Raw genomic sequence first — 20,679 nt, forward strand, 5'->3', positions numbered from 1 at the left:
CGTGTTTGTACTTTAGCTAAGGATGGGTTCCACTTGTTATTGTTATCACCCTTGAAAGATGCCCTTAGCAGAAATTTCCTGGATTTCTCAGTAGGGATCTTCAGTAATTAGATCAGGACACCAAATCTTTCTGTTAAATATTGTTTCCATCTTTTTTTTTCCCCTTAGATGGTTTGTGTTATGTAATTTGTACAAATAACCAGCACAAAGCCTGGTCAAGGATTCGAAAGGCTAACCTTTTTTAAATTGTATTTTTAAATAAAAAGTAAAACAAATTTAACCTGTTTATCATACATTTTACAGAAAATATATTTCATTATTAATGCATTTACTGCTTTTAATAATTAAAGATTGATATATCACAGGTCCTTTATTAGACCTATTTTTTTATTTATTATAATTAGTTATACATGACAGTAGAATGCACTTTGACACATCATACATAAATGGAGTATAATTTCTCATTCTTCTGGTTGTACATGATGTAGAATTTCACTGGTATGTAGTCATACATACATAGGATAATAATGTCTGATTCACTCTACTCACCTTCCTAATCCTCTTCCCCCTCCCCCACTTTACTTCCTTCTACCTAATCCAAAACTTTATTCTTCCTAGCACCCTCCACCTTATTGTGAATTACTGTCCATATATCAGAGAAAATATTTAGCTTTTTTTGGAGGAGGGGGGGGCTGACTTATTTCTCTTAGCATAATATCCTCCAGCTCCATCCATTTACCACCAAATGCCAGAATTTAATTCTTCTTTGAGTAATATTCCGTGTGTGTGTGTGTGTGTGTGTGTGTGTAACATTTTCTTTATCCATTCATCTGCGGAAGGACACTTAACACAAAAAATAGTAATAATCCAATCAATAAATGGGCTAAGTAATTAAACAGACACTTCACAAAAGACATACAAAGAATGAACAAATATATGAAAAAAGTTCAACATCTCTAGCAATTAGAGTAATTCAAATCAAAACTATTCTAAGATTTTATCTCACTCCAGTAAGAATGGCATTTATCAAGAATACAAGCAACAATAAGTGCTGATGAGGATGTGGAGGAAAACATACACTCATTCATTCCTGGTGGGACTGCAAATTGTCGCAACCATTATGGAAAATGTTAGGGGGATTCCTCAGAAAACTTGGAATGGAATCACCATTTGACCCAGTCCTCTCACTCCTAGGTTTATCCCCAAAGGACTTAAATCAGAATACTACAGTGACAATGATACAGCCCCATCAATGTTTACAGCAGTTCAACTCACAGTAGCTAAACTATAGAACCAACTTAGGTGCCCTTCAACAGATGAATGGATGAAGAAAATGTGGTATATATATAGACCTATGTTTTGGTAGAATTGTTAAACCTATTGATTCTCAAAACGAAAATTAAAAATAAATAAATAAAAAGAAAGAATGAAGGAAGGGAAGGAGGGAGAGAGGGAGAGGAAGATGAAGAAAGAGGGAGAGAGGGACGTTGGGAGGACAGAAATACTGAGAAGCCACCTTGACACAATGGTATTATTGCAGTGGTCAGTGAGGTTGTCTATTAGAATGATCTATAAGCTTTATACGGCAGATATCCAAATTCTAGTTCTGAATTAAGAAAACACCCATTATGTTATCAACATATGAGATAATATATGATGAAAGAAATAAAATGACAATGTAGAGATTTTTTTGTTTGTTTGTTTTTTAATTTTTTTTAAAAAAGATGTCCACATTGTTCTGGGATTAACTTCCCACTGCACTCTGTCATCCTATAGTAGGACAGTTAATAGAGGATCTTCAACTTGAATGTCACATTGAAGGCCTGAAATCAACACTTCAGAACCAACCAGTTGGAAGCATCCTTTGCGTTTTCCTGCTAATTATCTTATAAATTTTTAAAATTCAGGTTCCACAATGAATTCCTCATAATCACACTGTAACAGTCCTTCAAATTTTCATAAGTTCATTATATTTTTAATGTTCAAGTACGAATACTTTTTAGAGCCAAGAGTTTATAAGTGTATATTTAATACAAGTAGTTGGGACACAGATTGAATCAAGCTTAATATCTTGTTCTGATAAAAGGCATTTGATTTGAGTTCCACAGATCCTCAGGGAGACTGGTTAAGAAAATGTGAATGAATCCATGAAAATCCATTGCCATGCTGACAAACCACCAAGTGAACTATGCAGGCTGTGTCAGTTCTATCATCTTTGTTTACAAATGAGAGAATTATATAGAATCAAATAAAACAGTTTTGGCTAATTTGCTCTACAGCTCTACAAATCTGTTACTAGTTTGAAGATTAATGAGTAAAGTTAAAAAAAAAAAGGCCACTCTATTTTATTTGTTATAGCTTTCTACATGGAAATTCTATCTTTTAAATGACCCTTTAACCTGTCCTGCTTATAAAATTAGTGAACATAAAAATACATCAATTTTATAATATTAAAGTAGAAGGACATTTTTTAGAAGATACACAACAATATGAAACAAATGTGAAACCATGGTGCATGAAATTAAAGCAAGTGAGATAATTTACTAAACTTGGTGATATTGTTTTACTATTTTTCAGAATTCTTGTGTCATTCGTATATATACACACACACACTAAAAAACTAAATGTCATTTCATATTTGATTTTTATACTGGTGTATATAATCCTAATTCAGAGATTATGATAAAATATAAAATGGGATTGAGAAAGAAAGAGGGAGAGAAATTGTTTGATACAATGTCTTTAAAATACATATTTGTTTGCTTTACATGTAAAGACTTTGTTGAATTAAGTCAAATAATTATAACTCAAGCCCATAATTGTTCTTTTATGGAATCAGATAAAAATTCAATTAAGAGACTGCAGGAAATATATAAATATTGCATCTTAAATCAGAGGTTAGCTCCATTTAAAGGGATCTCACTGGTGGAGTTGAATTTTAATCATTGGTATTAGGGCAACTAAGTAACCATTTTGAAAAAAGAAAAGTTGAATCTATGTTTTTGATGCACAATAAAAAGTCACTGAATAAACAAAAGAGCCAGCAACCAAAGGAATGATCAACAGGTCGTAGCACACAGGATGCAGCTAGGAAAGGGCCCCATACACCAAGTTAGGAACAATAAACTTCATGAAAGTAATGGGAACAACAATTATAACATGCTGCAATATGAAATCTTATGTATAACTCCATTATACTGCTTAAGACAAAAGATTCATGCAAGAGGAGAATACTTTTTTAAAGAGAAGATCATCAGCCAATAAATGCAGGAGAATGAGAGCTGCAGAAAATTATCAGTGTACGCTAAAAATCATTTATACAGGTTGGGAGCACTGTCTCACATATAATTTACATAACAGCAAAGTGAATTTCTTCCTCTCCAATGAATGGATCTAGCAAACACGACCAGATGATAGGATCACCAATAAGGACAAGAGGACATCATGTCCATCAGGCTATGCAAAGGAAATCATCCACATAGTTTTTTTTTTTTTTTTTTTAATGTCCAAATAAAGTTTAGCTCAATCATCAATTTAGTGTAATTGCTGATGAAAAAATACCTAGTGTATGATTTTCTATATACTGTTTGGCCTGGTCTTGTATAATGAGCTTTGTTCCACATCCCCCTGACTGGAAGAAACTTCTAGCATTTTTATAACTATCCATTGTGGCTTAAAGATAATCATTTTCTCCTTGTGAGAAATAATATTTCCAGGCTGAAGCTGTTTGGATATTTCTCTGCCACTCATCTTTGCTTTCAGGTTCAGACTTCACAACAATTTCCACTATTAGTTAGCTTGAATATGTGAGTCACACATGATCCAGTAGCGCTGCTACAGTTTGAAAATGGATTGTCCCCCAAAGGCCTATGTTTGGGCCCCAGCTTGGCATTATTATAGCAGAAAAAACTTTAAGAGACGGGACCTAGTGGGAGGTCTTCAGATTATGGGGTGTGTGCATTCAAAGGGGACTCTGGGACCCCAATCTATTCCTTTCTGTCTCTTTTGCTTCATGACCATAAAGTGAGCAGCTTTATTCCACATGTACTCCCACCATGATGAGCTCCCACATGTTCAAAACAGGGCCAAGTGATCCTGAAATGCACCTTTTAAAACCACAAGCAAAAACAAACCTTTTCTCTACAAGTTAATTGTCTCAAGTGTGTGTTACAGTAAGAGAAAGCTGACTAATACAAGTCCTGTGTTCTTTCTCTTTACTCCCAGGGATTTCTTCCCACCCCATTTCAGCACCCCATTTCGGTCACTGCCCCATGGACCTGAACATCACCACAGGCACCCAAACTGCAAATAGCATTACACAATCACTAATCGAAAGAGACTTCTTCTTTCTGGCTTCCTCTTTCTTTTTCAACAACCACATTTTGGTATTATTAAGATCTTCAGTCTCCTGGACTCATTTTCACAGCTTCTTAGCATTGGTTAGGACTTTCAACTTTGGTTTTCACCTAAACCTCAGCTCTTCCTGTCTCTGAATTTTCCACATTCATGTTCAGTCTTAGATTAGTCCATCCCAATAAAGTGAACATGACTGAAGGAATTCTAAAACTTCAGATAAATACAAGATATTATTGCAAGATCATGAGCATGTATGTTGTCAAGGAGGAAAAATAAGTGGTAAACAAATATATAGTAGAATTATTTTTCTATGAAAAATTATTTTTCTATGAAAAATGTAATGTTTGATAAAAAGAACAGTAAAATACTTTCTTAGCCTATATATATATATATATATATATATATATATATATATATATATAGTTAATGAGACTTTGCACATTTATTGAGGACAAAGAAAACTGCACTCTTTTATATGAAGTGGGAATTTAAACTGGTACTATATTTGGAGGGAATTTTACAGTATCAAGATCCATTTAAATTTTTATACATTTGACTCAGTAATTCTGCTTTTGAGAAAATGTACCAAGGGAAAATTCTGAAATATCATAAAAATGTCCTGAATGTTTATAATAGTTCAATTTTAGCAAAATCTCAATACTAAGATATCTTTATATAAACTATATTTGCTAGAACATGATGAAATATTATTAAACTTTTAAACTATTTTACAGTTTTATAATAACATAGGAAATTGATTATATATATTTTAAGTGAAAATAGATTTTTCTTTTTATTTCCATCAGATTCAAACACATTTAGAGTTTTCAAAATATAAGCAACAATAAATGTTACTAATGATAGTCCTTGAGCACCAAAAAAAAAATAGTGGTATTGATTATTTTCAGTTTTTAAATCTCCCAAATAATTTTAATGAAAATGCACAGGATTTTGTCGTTAACTCTCATATTTTTTTTTACTATTTAGAATGAAAATAAGTGTTACAAGTGGTATTCTTAAGAATGCTCAGGTATTCATTTTTTCAGATCAACCAAGAACATTAAGCATATTCTGCATCTCCAGCATTATTGTCAATTGTATTGATTCAGGAATCTCTGACTATTTTATGTGTGAGCATGATGTATGTGTGTGTGTGTGTATGTGTGTGTGTGTGTGTGTGTGTGCGAGAGAGAGAGAGAGAGAGAGAGAGAGAGAGAGAGAGAGAGAGGGAGAAAGGGTCCATTTTTCACTATTCCTGTATCCCAACTATAGATTTAAATGCATCTATTTGAGACCAGGAAAACCACTAACCATATAATTCAATTCCTTTGGGACTTACCACAGGGCCAACAGGCTTCTGAGAGAGAAATTAAGTAAGGAGAGACAAGGAAGATTATGTTATTCTAGTGCCGTTTTCTGTTATGCCATCATAATTTGATTTTAAGTCACCCAGTGTTGATTTCATTTCAGATTATTTAATTTTCATGTATAGTTATAGGAACATAAATTCAATCTTTAAGCTCTGTTTTACCATATCCCACCTCACATATAAATATACACAAAATTTTATATAAAATTTGATTTTGAAATTTGTTTCTAAATTTTTAATTTTTAACTGAAATATTTATACATACTGATAGAGTATCATGTAACATTCCAATACATGCATATAATGAATTGAATTTTACCACTACTTCAAGGAGTTAGAGGTAAGTGATTTGTGAATCCAAGGAAAACATCTAACATAAGGAGAACAGAGGAGGAACAGGCACTGCTATATTTACTAGTGGACATTTATTGAGAACTTATCACTTTGGCTAATTCCAACTCCTACAGGATTATTCAGTAAAGGATCTTTTTGTGGGGGCAGCGGGGGGATGATTTCTCTTGGTCCCTGACAGGAGCAATCTGTGAGCAAATATAATTTTGTGACTTGCAAAAAAGAGAATAACAGATTGAACCTCATCTGGAAAATGCTCAAGATTTCCAGCCGCCTAAGTTAGTCTGAGCTGCAATAATAGATTCACTTACTGGAGGGTTTGAACAACAGAAGTGTATTTCTCACACTTCTGTAGGGTGGAAAGCACAGATCTGGTTGCCAGCGGGGTTGGTGTGAGTGAGGGCCTCTTCCAGATTTGCAAATGGCTTACCTTTACATGAAGAACACAAAGAGGGAAGCCAGCTCTAATCGGATACAAAGGCACATCAAAAAAATTGTGCACCATGATCAAGTAGGATTCATCCCTGGCATGCAAGGATGGTTCAATATACGGAAATCAATAAATGTTATTCACCACATCAATAGACTTAAAAATAAGAACCATATGATCATCTCAATAGAGGAAGAAAAAGCATTCGACAAAGTACAGCATCCCTTTATGTTCAAAACATTAGAAAAACTAGGGATAACAGGAACTTACCTCGACATTGTAAAAGCTATCTATGCTAAGCCTCAGGCTAGCATCATTCTCAATGGAGAAAAATTGAAGGCATTCCCCCTAAAATCTGGAACAAGACAGGGATGCCCTCTACCACCACTTCTATTCAATATAGTTCTCGAAACGCTGGCCAGAGCAATTAGACAGACGAAAGAAATTAAAGGCATAAAAATAGGAAAGGAAGAACTTAAATTATCACTATTTGCAGATGACATGATTCTATACCTAGAAGACCCAAAAGGGTCTACAAAAAAACTACTAGAACTAATAAATGAATTCAGCAAAGTGGCAGGATATAAAATCAACACGCATAAATCAAAGGCATTTCTGTATATCAGCGACAAAACTTCTGAAACGGAAATGAGGAAAAACACTCCATTCACAATATCCTCAAAAAAAATAAAATACTTGGGAATCAACCTGATCTGGTTCTTGAGGCTCCACTCTCATGACTTTACTATCTCTCAAATGGTTGTTCCACACAAAGATACAACCTGAAAACAAGAGAACTTTGGCATTGAGCTCTTTGGGGACAGGAAGAAGAGTTGCTTAATATATATTTTTTTCTTATGTAAGCATTCTTCATGGTGGGAATCCAAGACAATAACACTTGGTAAATCATGGTGAGTATATCTGATGCTCATAATCCTAGTCCTAAATTCATAAGAAAACACCAAGTTTCTGTCTTGAGCCAGTCTGGGGAAATCAAGCCATTGGCTAAATAATTTCACAGAGTTTTCTCAAGAAATTCTGTAATAAAAAACAAAACACATTTCCAGGTCTTTTTATTTCTTAAATGTCTTCACATTCAAAAACTAATATAGCATAATAACTGTGGCATGGATTCTGGGCTTTGGAAGCCTAGGTGCAAAACCCAATTCTGTGTATGTCGATTATGTTATACAGTCTTTTTTCTCTGCACAAAGGAAATGAAAAGAGACTTTCCTCCCAGGCCTGCTGTGATCACTAAAAGGGATGATCAAGTTTCAGTGCTTTGATGAGGAACTAGTGCATGTTAAAAACTAAAGTAATTATTGATTATCCTCAAAATAGTTCTATTTATTCAATATCTGTTGATTGTTATGTGGAGCACATTATGTTAGGTATTACAAGGAGTTAGTCCTTCTAAGAATAGTAATTTTAAATATTAAAAAAACAGTAATTTACTAAGATTCTAAGAATTATTTTTTTTTAAAAAATTGATAGGTGTTTTTATTAATGTATTTTATAAAACTGAACACTTATGGTTATAAATTATATTAATATCTTCTGATTTGTTTCCAAATATCAAGTTTAGTAAAATAAAAGTAAGTCAAACGGGAGTATTTAATAACTTGAAAAGCTGTTGGGTAAGTAGCATTATCATGCTTGTGATTTCACTTTGATATAAATGGTCTGTTTTCATCACAATACAAAAATCCTTATTCTAACATAGGCAAATGATACAACAGAGACATATGTAATATGCAACTTTAAAACTTCCGGAGAAGAAATGAGTGGGAAAATATTGTGATTGACTCAAGAATTTTTTCCCACTTAATCACTTAATGAGGGAATTGATCAGTATTCAGAGTTGCACTACAGTACTTAGATCATTGGAAATACCCTGAGGGAGGAAAAATCACATATTTTAAACCCAGATTGAAGGAAAATTATGCATATGTGAATAGGCTTTTCACAGTTGCATTCCTAAGATGTAAAAAAAAATAAAATAAAAATAAAACTGAAATGTAAGCTGTTTCAGCAATAATCTTTTAGTAGGATAATTGTCAATCCTATCAAATATGGATGATGTAGAAACCAAATTTGCTTAGAGATTTATTTAACATGGTCACTGATGATTGAAAAGCCTCATCATGTTCATATTGGCATTTACCACCTATAAAGTAAAAAATAATCCTTGTAATATAATTATTCCTGCTGTGGCCTTATAACAATAAAGATATTACATGGCTTGTAAAGTTTAAAATATGATTCTCTTATATTTAGCACTGGCACAAACTATGTGAATTCTCTTTGATAACTGTTCTTGCTTCTGATTAAAATTGTATTTACCCACAGAGATACCATGTGTACATTTAAAATTGACTCCTATTTTAGAACTGATACATGCTAATTATATTCATACAGGCAAAACAATGGGAATGAGGGGAAAAAAAGGTCCATGTGTTATGGCTACCAGAAAGTAAAAGTTTTGCTAAATATTGTATACACCCAGGAAGAGCAAATTCTATCTGCCTTTTCTTTTGTGTGTTCTCTGAGGATTTACACTGAACTTACAAGTTCTCCCTGTGATTAGCTGTATAATTTCTATAAGATTTTCCACAACACAGTGAGTGACCTTGGTTTGCTTGTGTGAAAACCAGGGTTCTGTAGCTAATTTTCAATGATTCTACCTATAAACAATACAATAACAATAAAAATGTTTCAATTTTCAAATATTTTAGAGAGCTTTAGTATGCACATATTTCCACACTCTGCCCCTGGCAAACTATTTTGATGACTGCATGTCTTCTCCCTCCAGCAAATTTGAAATTGCTTCAGTAAAGAATGAAATTCTAACTCATATCCTAATTCGGTTACCATCATGTTAAGAGATGAATGGGCCTCCCCACCCTCCTTTATACCAAACTGAAGTGTTACAATGCTAACATATATTACTGTGTGATCTGATTTGGAGATAGAGTCTCTCAGAGGAATTTGCATGAAAAATGTGGTTATTAACCCTGACCGTAATCCAATATGATTAATCTCCTTATAAAAGAGAGACATTTGTAGACACAAGAAGGGTGATAGGCAAATGTGAATTCAGAGATGTGGTGGTATGGTGTGAAATGATAAATACAATCAATAAGAGTGTAAGTAAAGGTTATAGATTAGTAAAAAAAAAGACTATACTTTCAGGGATCATTTCTATAGTACATTACTAGATTAGTAAAAAAAATATAGATTATATATATGAGATTTTGATAAGTGAGATAAGACAATTATAAAGCAAGAACTGTCATAGACAGGCCTAAGACTCCATTTTGCTGCCTTCTATAAAAAAAAACTGTTACAGGAGCTGTTTCTGAGAAACTGAAATGCAAGCTGTTTTCTTATGATATATGTTTTTCTGTACTTTGCACCCCACAAAATGTACTCAACCCCAGATATGGTAGTCTTGGTGACCCAAGACTTTGAAGTAGATTCTGGCCCCCACTAACCACCTGCTCGAACTCAGGATTCAGTTTTCTAACTCCTGCTTGGACCCAAGATGTGGTTAACAGAGTTGCTGTGGAACTGCTGCCTTAGCTTCTATGATTAGCTTGCTTACATGATGTCAAGCAAAGTCCCTGAGCTTTAGTTTTCTTCCTTAAATTCTCAAGACACAGGCCCAGAAATTGCTGTTCTCTCACACAGCTTCAGTCTCTATGGGTGGGTGACAGTCCCTGGCCAGGTAGATAAAGCTCATTTTGGTTTGAATTCAGACTTAGAGTGTATTCTGAAGTGGCCCCGCCTAATGGTGCCTGATTTGCCCACAAGCCACAGAACTCCAAAGGTGGTCCACAAACCACAGGAAACTGAGGAAAGGCCTAGAACAGATTCTTTTCCACATTCTTCATAAGAAATTGGACCTGCCCACTCCTTGAGCTCCAATTTCCTGCCTCCAGAATTATGACAAAATGCATTTCCACTGCTTAAGTCACCCAGTTTGTGGTACTGTACTTTATTAAGCACCCTCCAGCAAGCAAACAGATTAGATTCAAAGCTCAAAAGGGAAAATAGAGATGGACTCATTTCCTTGTTGATTTTCCTTTAACATAACAACTTTTTTTTGGCACGATAAATTTTGTTTCTTATCTCTAAGTGATGCAAGTCAAAAATTAATCAATGATTTGGGTCACTTTAGCTGTTAGTTAAAATTACCTTCCCCACTACTTTGCGGGGTGGGGCCCGGGGCAATCCCACTCAGACCCCTTGTTGACACTCACTAACTGGAGCTTTTGATGATTAATGCAGCTCATCAGGTTGGCTCCTTCCTGCTCATGTATCTCACAGGTCTCCTGCAGCTCCCAGCAGTGTCATACTAACTCAGTATCCTAGCAAAATTAACAGCAGGAAACAAACCTTTGTAATTTTCTTCCTTTATAAATAGCATTGTTCATTCAGTAAAGGATAGCAGTTCTTGCTGTAATTGTTTCTTCACTGAAAAGTTACTTTCTTTCCATCACTGTTAAAAATCAATCAAAATGAATGCACATACAATTAACCAGCCTACTGAGAATGAGAACATTCTTTTACTTTTGAACTCTTTTGATTTGTCTCTGAGAACCTGGCCTATTGTACTGACACCTATAGGAAGCTTTCAAGTCTTTGAGTGTACCTTGAGGTTGCCACTGGCCGAAGGAACAGCCAGAGCAGACAAATCCGGTGCCACATTTTTTTTTATATGTATTTCAAAAAAAAAAAACAACATTTTTTTTTCTCAGCCAAAAAAATTAGTATTTAATACAACTGAATGTGGAATTTGGGACTTCCTGCTCCAAAGGTATATAATAATAATAATAATAATAATAATAATAATAATAATAATAAAAAATTATAAACCAAAAGGGGTGCTATATATAAATAGTGAGTATACAGAAACTGTCGACTTCTTAGTATGGAGGAAACTTCAACTCTTGTGTCCTTGGAAATAGCATAATACATCTTCTTCAACACTGCCTATAAATTTAATAGACATAGATCACAGTAATTTAAGAGCTTAGCAATTTTTATATGATGTTGCAATTGCTGTGGGAAAAGAAATCAAAAGATTTACATGTCTCTTTAATCTTAACTCCAAAGAAATAAAATTGAAAAAAATATCTTTGCATACAGAATACTAAAGTGATCAACAAGAAGCATTTAACAAACCATAGTAATTAAAAAAAAAAGCAAGAAAAACAAAACAAAAATACAAACTTTAGGGATAAGGGAGAATATAAATGAGCAAACATATATCTGTATATTTAACTCTGTACACAGAGGCAAAGACACTGTTTGTCCTAATCAGATCATGCTAGAGGTCCAACCTGAGCCTAACCTGAGCACTTTGTTCGGTGCAAATGTGTCTGAGAGTGAAGTGAGGTGGTAGAAGGACTGACAGCAGAAGAGACAGGAAGCCTCTTGGGAAAGAAAGAGTCAAAATCCTGGGGGAATAAATTCCCAGGAAAGAATAATGCACACCTGCTTAGAATTAAAGGATTATAGTCTTTCAATACTCTCTGAGTTTTACAAGTGCCAGCTGTTGTTTAAAATTCACATTTGCTCCCCACTTTGAATATGCCATGAGCAGTCACCCATTTGCTTATGATGGACTTAAAGATGAGGAGGTTGAGAAATGAAAACTGAAAAATGTGTCTTTGTTAAAATCCCATGATAGGTCTGGAGGAAAATTAGTATTTTTCAGAAACCCATCTAATATAGTATAACTGCAAAATACCAAAAAAGAAAAAACGTGACCCCTGTCTTGGCATGGAAGACCACACTGAATTCATCATCTTCCGTCTCTTTTGAACATCCAAGGACATTGTAATTTTGTGCCCAAGGTCCAGAGGGGCCTCAGCACAGCACTGCCTCAGATGAATAGTGTCCCCAACAATGATACCAGACACAAATCCTAGAAACAGGTGCCACCCAACAGTTGACTTTATGTTTTGTATGAAGCTATTCAGAGAAAAATAGTGATGAGCCTTTCAGTACCTTCAGGGAGCAGGAGCTGTAATGAAACTCTGGGGCTAAGAAAAATGATTTGCAATGTGAAACAAGTATTTTTTTTCCATATGCTTAATTTAAAATTGCTTCATTCAATTCTATAATTTCCCATTTTACTGCAAGCTTACTTTACCTTTGTATTACAAAAATTAATTATTGAAGACTATACAATGTCACAAAATCTGGAAAGAAAAATTTCACTTCTTTGAATTTTACTGCTGTGCTAGAAAGAAATGAAAGAAACTTTCTTTGATAATAGACCCTATTCTCCATAGATTTCCATCTAAATTTAGAAAAACATGGCTACATTCAACAACTATTTAGAATATTAAATCAAAAACTGCACATAATGGTGCTACTTAACAACACAGTCACATCCTCACAATTCTGAATGGTACCAAAACAGGTGATTCACCTGACCTGCCTCTTTTCTTTGGTATCATGCAAACACCTTGCTTAAAGCATTTCTATGTTCTTTCTTATAATATAGTTGGGTAATTCATTGGCATTAGCTATTACTAAAAACGCGTTAAGTTGTAAAACTGATTTTACTTTCCAAGTCAAGAGAAATGATGGGCCCGGAATTTAAAATAGAAAAGTAAATATGCAATTTTTTTTTGTTCAAACTTGACATCCATATCTTAGCAATGATTTCTTGCCCAGATAAAACATTCTTTGGAAGAGGCAATTTACTTCATTGAGGCAATAATTTAACTACCAATGTGTTTAACCTGTAATGACCAAATGCACTAAAAAGAAAATATACCAACAAAGATTGCAAACAGTGTTTTTTTTTTAAGTGAACAAAAATGACTTGCATTTAATATTCTTATTCTATATTGGTCCTGTTGAGTTGAGCAAAATGGCATGAACCAGGTCCTAGCTGAGATTATTTATTCAAGTGAAAACAGAATTAGAAAGGGCGGTGACACATACATCATTGCCACGGTAAGAAACAGCCTCGAAAATTCAGTCTCAGTTGAGTGTATTAAACTCTATGAATGACTGGGCAGACAAAATTATAGTCCACTAGGATAATTATAGTTCACAGTCATATCTAATGGGATCTGCATAAATCAGGGTATTGTTTGCTACAAAGTGTATTTATACTTGTCAAATGATTGTAATTGGACATTTACAAAGGACCATTTCAATTTATAAACATGACTTTTTAAATGAATATTTATAAAGCACTTGTTAGAAAAAATAAATTTACTCAGGTAATTTTGAACTGTGATTTTACAGTGTGTAATATAAAACCATCTCTTACTAAGAAAACCTCTCTAAATATCTGTTGATGATAAAGTTCAAAATTAGATATAGATAAAATCCTTTCACAAATTCCTAGTGAAAAAAAAGGACAAAATATTTCAAAGTATCTATGTATAGCCCCCCACCCCCACAAAAAAAAAAAAAATAGTAGGCTAAGTTAAACTCTAAGCTATGGGACTAATTTGGGAGGAGAGAAAAGCACCAAAGCCATACACATCAGCACACAGATGCATGTGCTCTCCCTTACAACTTACAAAGAGCCTGTTGGACCATTCTACTTACATTGTAGAACTTTCCAAGAGTGTAATAGTAATTTATTACCAAAAATATGAGGAATTGGAAAGTGAAACAAGCACTTAGATCACCATGTATTCTACTTTGGATAAACTTATATTTTTCTATTTGAATTTATTTATCTTATGGAAGGTTTCTTTTTATTAATAAATTAGCTCTGCAAAATTGAGGTCCTTTTCATAAAGCCTTTGCCTGTGATGAGTGTTACCTGTTAGGAGTGTAAACAGCCAATTCAAGGACTTACTTCCTTCAAATCTTCCACCAGCCACCTAGGGTCTGGCTCCTTCTCTTAGCCTGGAGATTATTCTGTACATTAGATGACCTTACTGACTAAGACACGCTGTCATTAAGGACATAACCTACAAAACTCTTCCTCGTGTTTTTGCTTCTATTGAGTTGGGTTAGGCTGGAAAAAGTCTCCCACAAAATCAAGCTTATGTCAGATAAGCTTATGTGGCCAATTCCTGCCTTGCTTCCAACCTGGGATCTGCTTAGTTCTTCTTTGGTCTTTCAAGGTGGAATGACACCTCCAAACTTTTTGGATGGATATAAACCTAGCAGCAGCTTGACACAGAACAATTTAAGGGCACGTGATATGAGTGGAAAGAATATGTGGCCCTTTCAGTTCCCTGTACAACTTCTTCGTTCTTATTGACCACACTGCCCCTTCCATCCAAACAGGCCCCACGGAATAGTCTAGCTTTGTTGCTGAGAAATCATTTTTTTTCTTACAAGTAGGACACACCTGGACTTCTTTGACAGGGAAGATGTTTTTGAGCTTCTCTAGAGCCTGGAATGTCTCTCCTGTCACTGTAAGCTCCTTGGGAATCACTGGTTGCTCCCAAAAAGAGCATGGGATGGACTCTCACCTGAAATTAGCCTCTGCTCCGCCTTCTTAGAGCACTTTTCCATTTCTCTTTCCCCATGTTGTTTATCCTCATTGTTTAAGATTCGCTTAGAGAAATACATTGTCTTCAAATATTTTCTTCTTACAGATATTCTCCTAAAATCCCTGTGTTATTTTGTTGATTAAACTTTTTACAATATTTTGTAAACAATATTTCCAGTGCAACCATGGGACCCAATATCCAGAAACCTGGCTCATTAAACTCTATAATCTCAGTTTGTTGCCATCTAATCAACAAATTTCCAGTGGATGAAGGAGTTAGAATAATTATGTGAAGACCTCAGTGCCTGAGATCAATATTCTACCTATTTTAAAATGTGAAAACAGGACTTATATTCAGTTAAGCAATTAAGATAATTTAATCTTCGCATAGTGAAGGTGAAGCACCTGACTGGTAAGGGATGTGGGACAGAAGACTAGAAGAGAAGGTAGGTCAAGTCTTCCGCCTCAGTGCCTTCTGGTCATCACCTACACACCTTACTGAACTTTCTTCTGTATTGCCAGGGATAAAAGCTCTGGTGCTATATTTATATTTTTACTTCTACTCATCAAGCTTGCTTTCCTTAGGAATCCTGAGTATCTAAACCAAAGATATATTGTATGGTATTTTGAGATAGAAAAAAAATTAAAAATACATTGCTTTCTCTTGCATGGCAGTGCACAAACACGTGGGCCTTGTAGAGACCTATTTGGCAGTGATTTCTTGATTTTTACCTTATGGGTGTGCTGGGATACCTTGTAATAAATAAAACATCCAGGAAGCCAAAGTTGGTGATTTTTTAAAATATGTTTTTAGTTGTCAATGGACTTTATTTATTTATATGTGGTTCTGAGAATCGAACCCAGTGCCTCACACATGCTAGGCAAGCACTCTGCCACTAAACCACAACCCCTTGGTTGGTAATTTTTATAGGAGCATTCCAAGCATTAACAAGCAAAATAATCCAGATCCAGTATATTTATTTTTATGAGGATAAATCTCTGGGCTCTCCCTGGTGACAAGGATCCCTTATACAATTATCTGGCTGCCAGGTAATGGCTGGTTCCCTTGGTCATAGAGGTCTGTTCCTGAGTCGGTATTGATCCTGACTGGTTAGACACTCAGCAGAGGGGTTGGGAGGCAGCTCAGCCCTGCTATGGCCAAGGTCCAGTGTTAAGAAGCTCCATCTGCACCACTTCTGCTCCACTGCATGGTGGCAATTGATCCCATATCACAACAGCAAAAAAGATAATCAGTAAAGTCAATCCACACAACATGGAAGACTCATTTCAGATTTCCTCTTCAGGTTTACTTCCTGTGAAGACATTCTACCATCTAGCAGAATATCCAACACAGTTATTCATGCTTGACTATTGGGGAAAAGGCACAGGTGTCAATCCCAGGAGATTCTTTGCAGGAATTTACTATTTTTTTTTTAGGGCTGGGGATGGCATCTGGGGTTTGGCACATGCTACACAAGTGCTTTTCCACTGAGGTATGATCCCCAAAGCCATCTGGAATTTACCTTTTAACACTTCCTGGAAAACAGTGACTTATAAAGACAGAAAAGAGAAAGTCTTCTATCCCTTAGGGAGAAGATCTGAACCACACTAGCTTCATGCTGACCGGGGACAAGGGAATCGTGATGAGCAAAGAAGAAAGTTCACAAGGATGATGACTCTGTGGCCTCAGTAGCCACTCATATTATATCTCGGCCATGTATATCTCTTCATATGGTGACCACCAACCTCTTACCTTTCCTTCTTTTTCACTTACTGATTTACATAAAGTGTTGGTGGTTTCTATAAATTAATTTTGGAGAATTAACTTTGGACACCTATTTTTAGAAGAAAGAGGGATAAATTTTTGCATTAGAAAAGTACTATTATATAATAAAATAATCATGCTGTTTTCTTTCCATTAAAACTTTACACATTGGCCAAACTGGAGTATGCTCGGCTTGACATTGTTTCTATTTGGCTCCCAGTGTTTGTGGCCAAATTCTCCCATGCTCTTTTTTCTCCTTCAAGAGCCAAGAACCTGGCAACCAGGGTTCAGTGGCCCATATACCCAGGATTCAGTGCATAGTTCTTGCTCGGCCAGTAGGATTCTGACTTTGATTTGCAACCTTTGTCCACATAATTCTCTAACATGCAAAACATTTTACTTTCTTGTTTTTATTCTCCCACACTAGAATGGCAAATGTTAAGAGGCAAATTATTTTTTTCTCAGTTTCTTTAGCTACTGTGCCATGTGTGACAACAATATCTGGCATTAGGTCCTCAATAGTATTTCCTGAGTGAATGATTAATATATGAATGAATATTAAAACCAAAATTAATGTACAAAAAACAATGACTTTCTGTGGATTTTTACATATTTTTAAGGGAACAGGATCATCTCAATGTTTAAGTTGCTAACATATGTTGAGATGTGAGTGAAGCCGATTTTTCGGCTTCATAATCTTATAAGACTATTCAGATTATAACAGAACTTACAACATTTGCAAACAAAAGTATAAAAAAGACAGATTGTAGGTGAATTTTTTAAAAAGAAAATTTTCCAAATTTCTGCAAAAATATTAAGGAAATGATATATAGACAAATAGCTATATAGAGAGAAATAGCTAGTGATAAGTGTTATTCATTTTATAGGTCTAAATGATTTATCACAATTTTCGATAGTAGAAAAGATGATACTGCGTTCATTGCTTGTAATTTTTTTATCCTGTGACTTAATCTTGCCTTTCTACCTACACTAGAAATGTTAGTCCACTACCAGTGTTTATGTATATTTTTCCAAAGGAATTATCAAATCCTAGAGGGCAAAATCCAAGCATTATTTATGTGTGTATTGCTTAAGCCAAGGGTAACTCCTCTCATAAGACAGGAAAAGATATTCTATTGAACTGAGTTGAAGTAGAACATTTGATGTGCCTGAATAGTTAGCTGGAAATCCTCTGCACATATAAAGTTTAACTTCATCAGTGTTATAGCATACGAGCTAAGGACATGTAAAAAAAGAACAGCTAACAGTAAATTTTCAAAGCAGAATCACGATTAATGGATTGACTAATATTCTTTGCTATGGAGAACATTTGATACCATTTAGTATTCCTTCTTACCTCTCTTTGTAAAATAATTATAAGAACCATTTGTTTCAAATGATTTAAATTATCCCTTAGAACATTTTACATCACAATTGTATGTTAGTTATTTGAAAATTTAATAATCAAAGTGAATACATGCAGTTTTAATGAAAGTATCCCTTAAAACTATTGTCCAAACTTAATAAAACATTCCTCAGTTGGACTTAAAAAAGTTTTAAAAAAATACACCTATCTGTATCTTATTATTCAGTTTGTGACCTTATTTTACTTAATTGTATATTTATGTTTATCATGAATCTCTCAACTTAGATGAGTTTCTCTTCCCCTGTAGTGGCTCATTGAACTGATAGTTTTGACATTTTTCTCAAAAAAAGCATGCATAAAGTATCATCACAAAATCTAATTTACAGCTGTCCTCCATTTGAATACAACTGTTTTCTTCACACTCTACTTAGTTATGCAGCTTGTTAAAAACATTTGCATGTCATATGTGAGATTTTTTGATGGAATGTATTTCCATAAGAGACTCAGTTGTTGAAGTGTTATCTTCATCAACTTGAGATTTCAAAAGCAAAAATCAACAACCTCATTTCAGCATTTTCTGAGAAACAATTTTTGAACAACAATTATTAGATTACAAGAATCATAGTGTTCCAAAATGGAAAAAAAAGTGTTACTAAAAATGACACATTTTCAATATTTGATGCTATGTGCCTTAGATAATGCAACTCTAAATTTTACCAATATATTTTTGAAATAGATTCATGATAGATATCTATTATGCTCAAATGTCAAGGGATTCTATGTCATTATACACTTCATTGAATGGCACAAATGTCGCTTAAAATTTTTCTGCTACTTAATAACTCTATTACAAGCTAGTTTGAAATGATGGGGTAATTTACTAAATTGTGCTCTAATTACCTGCAGTATATTAGAAGCAAAACCAAAGTTCTGGTCATTCTGGAGGGATTTAGGAAGAGAGGAAAGAATACCTGCCTGGATCTGCTGGGTAGTATGGGATCTGTTCTAAGGATTGTAAATGACAAGCCTCATGTCCTCATCTGCAGTGTGTGGAAGGTATCTCCTATCACTTGATTCAGTATTATGGTAAACACCAATACATTTAAAGTTCACAAAAATACTTTGCAAATCGTGAGGTGCACACGGTGTGTAAAATAACAGTGGTTTTTCTCGAACATCTGGGGAGGAGAGCAGGTTGAGGTCTGAAGCCCTGCAAAGGAACTCAGTTTAGCCAAAGGCCAGGGCACGGTTTTGAGCAACTAGAGAAGAGGGCCTTTCTTTGAGAAAAAACAAAAACAAACGAGCTAACAAAAACCTGAAGGACTGGGAAAGATGTTTTCTTAAGGTGATCCCCACGCTATTTTTCTCGTTCTTACGCACTCATGCTGCTAAAGTGTACCTTAGGCAGGTGTCCACCTTCAAGTAGATGTCTGAAGCCAGGAGTCTCTGGAAATTTCCTGCCATTTCTCCTTATCTCACACCCAAGTTGAATCATTTACCAAGTCCTATAAATTTTATCTCTGGAAAGTGGCTTTTTATTATTTAACAGAAAATATCTATAAATCCCATAGTATATGAATATTTTATACAATTTCTTAGTATAGTGTGGCTTAATTTCTTCATAGGTACATGTGTATCCTATTTTTAGAGCCCTTTGAACTCTAAGTACACTCACACCCTGCACAAGAACAATTGGTTTCATGATTAGAGTAAAATGAACAAATTAACTCATAATACAATACAATGTTGTTAGGTATAGTTTTTTAAAGGAAAAATCATTTAAAACTGGAATAGAAAATCATCTTGTAAAACTCTATTTTTCTTAATGGAGAATATTCATGCACTGTCAAGGGGATGGAATAGATGAGTTAATATATTTTTGCATATTTAATTTCTGCACTCTTATGAGGTCTGACAGTTATTAAACAAGTAATTAAGAGGCATTATGCAATTACATTTAACTTGCGTTTGTACTCGATGTTTAATTTAAAAGGTAACTGTATAATGGTTTTCATGATACACATTTAGAGGCAAATTTCAGGAGACAAGTATGTGAATTTAAAACATGACAATTTTTAGGACAGCTCTTTTTTCACATAAAGAACCTAAATATATTCATAATTAGCATTGTAAAACCCTCAACACCAATTTTATAGCTTAAATTTGTTAATTAGTCTAAATTTTCAATAAAAATCTTTTAAATTCAAAGTTTTAAGTCTGTAATGACCTTCTATAGAAATGTAGTCTTTGCCTTAGGATTCATTTATTGACACTAACACAACAGAGTAGGCTGCTCATCTAGGTCTGTTTTGATGATAAAAACATTAAGTGTATTGTAAGCTTTTTGATGCTAGGAATCAATTCAGATGATATAAAAATAACTGCCATGTAATAATCTGGTTTAACAATCATTCCATTTAAATTTTCAATGTTGGTTTTGATTTTTTTGCTATTGTTGTTATGTATTCAATATCAATTATAATTGTAAGTTTTAATAATTTAGTTCATGTCATGTGCTAAATTAAGAAGAATAACTACAAAACTCTCATGCTGTTTCCTA

The 20,679-nt window shown here is 34.3% G+C and overlaps 1 pseudogene; it reads left to right on the forward strand.

Moving 5' to 3' along the window:
• The first annotated feature begins 9,682 nt into the window (after positions 1 to 9,682).
• Positions 9,683 to 9,873, forward strand: LOC124103136 (small nucleolar RNA U3; annotated as a pseudogene).
• Positions 9,874 to 20,679: the final 10,806 nt, after the last annotated feature.

This window comes from Marmota monax, unplaced genomic scaffold (assembly GCF_021218885.2).
Source record: "Marmota monax isolate L192 unplaced genomic scaffold, Marmota_monax_Labrador192_F-V1.1 WCK01_AAM20220418_F8-fsc00039, whole genome shotgun sequence".
Lineage (NCBI taxonomy): Eukaryota > Metazoa > Chordata > Mammalia > Rodentia > Sciuridae > Marmota > Marmota monax.